A 5,886-nucleotide genomic window follows, 5' to 3' on the forward strand; every position below is an offset into this window, starting at 1 on the left:
CACTGATTCGCGCGCAATTGTTCTCTTTTGCCCATTGTACTTAACCTTTTTTAAATGAATATCATTAGGACCAACCTAATGTTTTACTAATAATCAACATAATATAAAGAATACATAATAAAATGTCTAAAGTTTGAGCTAGCTATCACTACACCAAAAGAGGCTTTTAGTGGCAATACATTTTCCTTTTAGCGGCAATAGTTATTGCAACAAAAACATTTACCGGCAATTGATTAAATGTCATTGGATCCAGAGTCACTAAAGCCTTTAGTGGCATTTATATCGAGTGCGGGTAAAGACCCATATTATTGCCGCTAAAATTAATTTCTTTTAGCGGCAATTACTATTGCCAATAAAGCTAAAATGCAATAATTGTCAATTAAAGGAGACCTGTTTTAGTAGCAATTATTATGGCGGCTAAAATTAACGATGAATTCACCTTAATCTACATATTTAACCTATCACTCATTTATAGGATCAAATTAAAAATAAAATTCAGAAGTGCAATCATTTGGAAGCTGGTTATTACTAGAACTAGAATAATTATCCAACTCAAAACAACTTAATTCACTTAAAAGAAGAACAATCAAACTCAACACAATCACTTTCTGATCTTCTCGCGATCATAAAGTATAAATTACCACTACCAAAACAGAAAGAATGTGACGAACGATGGAGAAACAAGGAAATTGAGCCACTATTTTTTCTCCCTAGAGAAACTAGGGCAAAAGGCTTAGTGGCTGGTATATTTCCAATATACTGCTCCGCTAATTACAATGTGATATTCTTGGCAGCTACTGTGTGACCTTGAGCCGAGTATTCTTGTTTAAGTTCCTGCATTTTAGCATCACACAGTAAGAATTTCTTGTAGATAAAATGTATATTATGACATATATGAGGGCAAATCCAAAGCAGGAACTAAAGTAATGTTCTTGTACCATTTGAAACTCAATGAGATGGTCAAGCTTCAACACAAGAAAGCAGTGGCTATTACTTCGAACACTTGATTAACAAAGCAAGAAATGGATACAAGCATAGATAAACTTCTCAGAAGAGAAACATTACATAAAAGTAATACTTGAGACTCAATGATAGGACTTCATTAAAAATATCCAACAACGTTTGTTTTCCATAAAAAAAAAAGTGAACATGCTAAGAATATAAAACTCTTTGGAAGAACTAACTTCAAACTAAAACCGATCACAACCTAGTCACTGCATATGAAATCAAACTAAAACCTGATCACAAGGCATGACTAGCTAACAGAGAACTCTGCAAATGTATTTGTACTAGCTGGGATTACCATGACAACAGATGCTGATCAAACTTACCAATCTGTATCCCTACGATCAAATGCAAAAGACAAAGTTAAGCATCCATGGTAGCCTGTTTTCCAATCATCGGAGTTGAAACCTTTGGCAGATCCCTATAAAAAGATTATCACATATCATTCTATACTTTATAACAGACAGAGAGAGAGAGAGAGAGCGCAAAATAGCCATTCAAGCTAAGCCCGTTATTATTAAATGAACAAGATGGTGGTAGTCTTACTGATGGGTGTTGCTATGTTCCATTTGTCGAATAAAAAGGAGCACTTGCAGAAAAGCAATCTGGTGGATTGGGAAGTTAAGGAATCCAAACAAGTAATATAATATGGGTAAAAATGAGAAGTGTTGTAGGATATAAATGTTACCATCAAGGTGTAGTTCACCGCTTTGCTGTAGCAAACCTCTATATTGACAGAACTAGCATTCAATAGCATTGGCGAAAAACAGTCTCCGCCAGCATCCACTGAAGGGTTGTCCATCAATCCTTCTAGGTGTTAATGATCACGAGCTCCATCTGAGGAAAGAAGACAAATCACTTGATCAGTTTCTCCTGATATTTTGCACAAGCTTATCGGTAAGTTGAATACTGAATCAACACAAGCATTTGAATGAAAATAAAGAAAAGAAAAGGGAAAACCGGGGTCTGCATCATCATCGGCACCACTATCAGCACCGTTATCGGTTCTTCTTAATTAAGCATAAAATGAGATGACATATAAATTGCATCTCACATCATAACAACATATCCTCTTTTGCGTTGTCTCCAAAAGAAATGCATTAAAACTCTGTTTCAAAATGTGAATTTGAACACAGGATAATGCTGGAAATGTTGACATATATGCAGTGAGAAAGCAAGAAGTGAGTGATAGCACAGCAAGTCAAGACTCTATACAGCAACTAAAAGAACTAGTTCTCACAAAGGACAAGATGCAGTAACCCACATAAATTTCAAAAGCAAATAACTGATAGACCACTAGCTGATCCCTTGCTGACACATCAAACAAGGATCAAACTACTCATGCTACACTGAAATATAACCAGCTTTTGTTTCGCATGCTTACCATTCACCAGTTTTTTTGGCAGATTCCTTAAGAACCAAGGATGTTTCTTTATCTCAGGAATAGTGATTCTCTGTACAGGGAAATGGAACATTCAATTTAAAATAAGTTAACTATAACACATCGCGATACATGTTATGTTAATGAACCATAGTTGAGTCATGATTACATTAAACCTTTTCTTTTTCTTTTGCTAAGTGATTTGAGTTAGGAAAAATGTTAACGCCATGTTAAATGTAATGCAAGCAAGCTTCTCAGCTATAAAACAAGAACAATCCTTGGAATAACCAAAATCTCGTATATTTTTAGTCGTGATGAAGGACATCAAGGAGAGTGTTCTCCGGTTTCAAATCCATGTGACAAATTTTCTACAGGAAAATAAAAGCAATAACTTGAGAACGGAAACTCATTAGAAAGATAAGCATTGTACAAAATATCGATGTTTTCAAATTTACCATGGCATGACAATAGCTGACTCAGAAATTAGTTGTTGAAAGAAGAAGCGAGCCTGTTGTTTGTTGACACAAAAATGAAGAAATGAAGAAAACAATCAATCCACTGGCAAAGTACATCAAAAATTGGGTCAAGCAAAGATATCTTAGTAAAGATTAAGCACCATGATCTCGTCGTTTGCATGCCACAAAAGTTCATCATTAAGAGTCAATATTACAGTTTATCAAGAGGGACTTATGTAATTGGAGTAACTACTCATAGACTATAAAAGGACTTATAAAATGTTTGTTGAAGTTACTCAACTTTGCAACAGAACTTTTCTAACACCAATTGAAGCAAAAATAGTACAATTGTAATTAAAATACAAGTACAAGGATGATTATTTACAGTAGATAATAACCAACTACTTGTACGTACTTGCTCCTTGAACCATTCGTGAAAATTTTCAAAATGCAAGTGATCAAGCTGGTGTTGGGTAAGACGACATTTGCGATGCATTTGCTTGATTTCCCTAATATGCTTACTGTGCTTGATATTACATGCATAGCCATGTGAAAAATTAGCATTCAAAAACTAATAGTTTACATAAGCTACTCATTTCCGGCCAAAAGAAATAGCAATATGTGCTTGATACACTGAAGCTTCCATAACTAATATTATCGGAGTAATTTATTTCTTGAGAAGTATGTAAAGGTATTCTCTAATGTAAAAAGTAGTCTATGTTGCATTTTCACAAACAGATTAGGCACAAGCTTTATTTTCTTTTTCGGTTATCTCAAATCAATAAAAAAAAACCTTGGATCATAGTTACTGTCGATTTCATTCACCGATTTTGCTCTCAATTTTGTTCCACGATTTTGCTCTCAGAAGTAAGGCGCTAGATTATTACTAATTTTGGAACCCTAACAATTGAGTCGACAACAACAAGAAGCATTAATAGAGGAACTTACCAGTCATTTTCACCGGAGAAATTCAATGAGTTCGTCGGAGATAGCGAAGGCGAGGAGTTCATCGGAGAAGATGGTATTTCTATTGAGGTCGCTGAAACCCTTATTTAGTAGAAAGGAACTGTGTAAATAGATTCTAAACTAAATAAAAATAAAATATGACATTTAGACGGAATATGGCAAATGTTCAATTGCCCCTTAATAATTGACTTCATTAAGCAAATTAATGGCAATTACTTTATTGCCATTAAATAAATCCACTAAAAGACTGGTTTGTTGTAGTGCTAAAACTAAAAAAAGTTGTAATTATAGCTATAATGAGGAAGTATCCCCTTATAACTTCACAGAAAAATCGATCTTCATAGCTTAAGTATTGGTTGACTCCAAATTGATGTAGATTCTTTAGAAGCTGATTTAGCTGAATATGTAGCATCATCAAAATGTTGTGTAACTGAGAAGCTTGTGTCGTCTATCTTGAATCTTTTTTGGCTTGATCCTCCAATATGGTAGCTGGTGCTTGTCAATATTGATGAGCCTCTTGCCCTGAGTTGGAACAGAGCTGAAGTTCTAGAAGCTCACTACATTTGGTACATCAAAGACATAGTTGGCTAAAAAATCAGCCAAAAAATTACCTTGTCTGTATACATGCTGTAAATGAGTTTGGCACTGTGTTATAGCTGACTGTATCTCTTCTATCAACTCTGTAATGGACCATGGAGTACTGTCCCATGTTCCTTCAATAAACTGCTTTGCCACCAAGGAATCAGTTTCTAGATGAAAGTTTCTGCAGTTGGCATGAATACAATATCTAAGTGTCTCTCTAATAGCTATCACTTTTGTGTCTATGTTGGGGGTCTGATGTTATCTCCAATGCTTGTGCATAAATCAAGTCCCTATATGAGTCTCTTATGCAAAAATGATAAGCATTTCTTCCTATATTTCGTTACCAGTACCATCCGTGTTGCACTTAATTGTCTTAGAAATTTACCATGTTATCCTTTTGACAAACAACTTTGGTTTGTAGTTTTCCAGAGATACAATTAAGTTTGGCCAGTCTGATAGAATAGCTTTTAAATCTCTGACTAGCAAGTGAATTGTGTGTTGTCTCTGATATAATAGCTTGTTGTATGTAACTGATCCTCCATGTTTGACTTTATTCCTTCTTTGCCAGATCTCCCACATTAATATTGGTGGTAGTTTACAAAAAAGTAGTTTAAGAAATGAGCATACAGGAATACTCCACCATTTTGTGACTACTTGTTGAAGCTGCAATTCCTCCGGATTTATACCTGAACAAGTAGCAAACTATCTCTATAGACTATAGCTTTGCAACTATTGGAGATATTAGAAAAATATGAGACATAACCTCCTGTTTGGGATCTGAGCAATACCGGCATCTAGAAGGAAGATTAGTTCTCATTCTCTTTAGTGGATCATTAGTGAGCAATTTAAACTTCCAGCCCGTCCAAATAAGGAAACTAATTTTGATAGGGAGTCCTTTCACCCCCATATTCTTGTAAGCCCGCCTTACATCTTCTTTGTGCATCATGTAGTGCCATGCACTTTTAACTTAAAATCTATCATTCTTCTCCAGCATCCACCATGATATATCATATCCTACGCATTATATTCTGTTTGGTGCTTTTATGCTGTCAATAATATGTTGGACCATGTCTTCAAGTAAAGTATCTCTTAGCATTTCAATGTTCCAGTTTCTATTATTCACAAACTGAGAGATCTCTATCTCCTCCTCAGCATCCACATCTGAACCAACAAAATACAGAGCTCCCTCCTGAGTTCAATTGTGCATAACTTAGGTAATGTTTCTGCTAACTGCGGATAATTTTGTGCTCTAGGGAAGTGATCTATAGCCTTTTTGTATCGTCTTAAGCCCTTGGTGCTCCATTTACTCTCTCACATCTTCCTTAGCGAATTCTTGAAGATCATGAAGCTCCCTATCGTGCGCTTGGACGTTCTTGGAGTTGGAGAGCGTGAACGGTCCGTTAGATAATTCGAGATCATCCACAATGTGTTCGCTTTGCCCGGTCTATCCAAGATCATATCACTATGTGAAAAAGAAAAGTTTTATTTTTAATATAA

At 35.3% G+C, this 5,886-nt stretch overlaps 1 long non-coding RNA gene across 4 annotated transcripts; it reads right to left on the reverse strand.

The window, feature by feature from the left end:
* Window positions 1–480: 480 nt before the first annotated feature.
* LOC132630892 (uncharacterized) lies at window positions 481–5,071 on the reverse strand. 4 transcript variants are annotated; one of them, XR_009578728.1, is made up of 6 exons: window positions 3,790–5,071; window positions 2,842–2,894; window positions 2,390–2,459; window positions 1,552–1,842; window positions 1,332–1,426; window positions 481–834 (listed from the first exon to the last, which is right to left on the reverse strand). It is a non-coding gene; the product is annotated as an uncharacterized LOC132630892 (long non-coding RNA). The 4 variants fall into 4 exon arrangements; XR_009578729.1 differs by lacking the exon at window positions 2,842–2,894 and having other exon boundaries at window positions 3,790–4,859; XR_009578726.1 differs by lacking the exon at window positions 2,390–2,459 and having other exon boundaries at window positions 3,790–4,845.
* Window positions 5,072–5,886: the final 815 nt, after the last annotated feature.

The sequence above is a fragment of the Lycium barbarum genome, chromosome 3 (assembly GCF_019175385.1).
Source record: "Lycium barbarum isolate Lr01 chromosome 3, ASM1917538v2, whole genome shotgun sequence".
NCBI lineage: Eukaryota > Viridiplantae > Streptophyta > Magnoliopsida > Solanales > Solanaceae > Lycium > Lycium barbarum.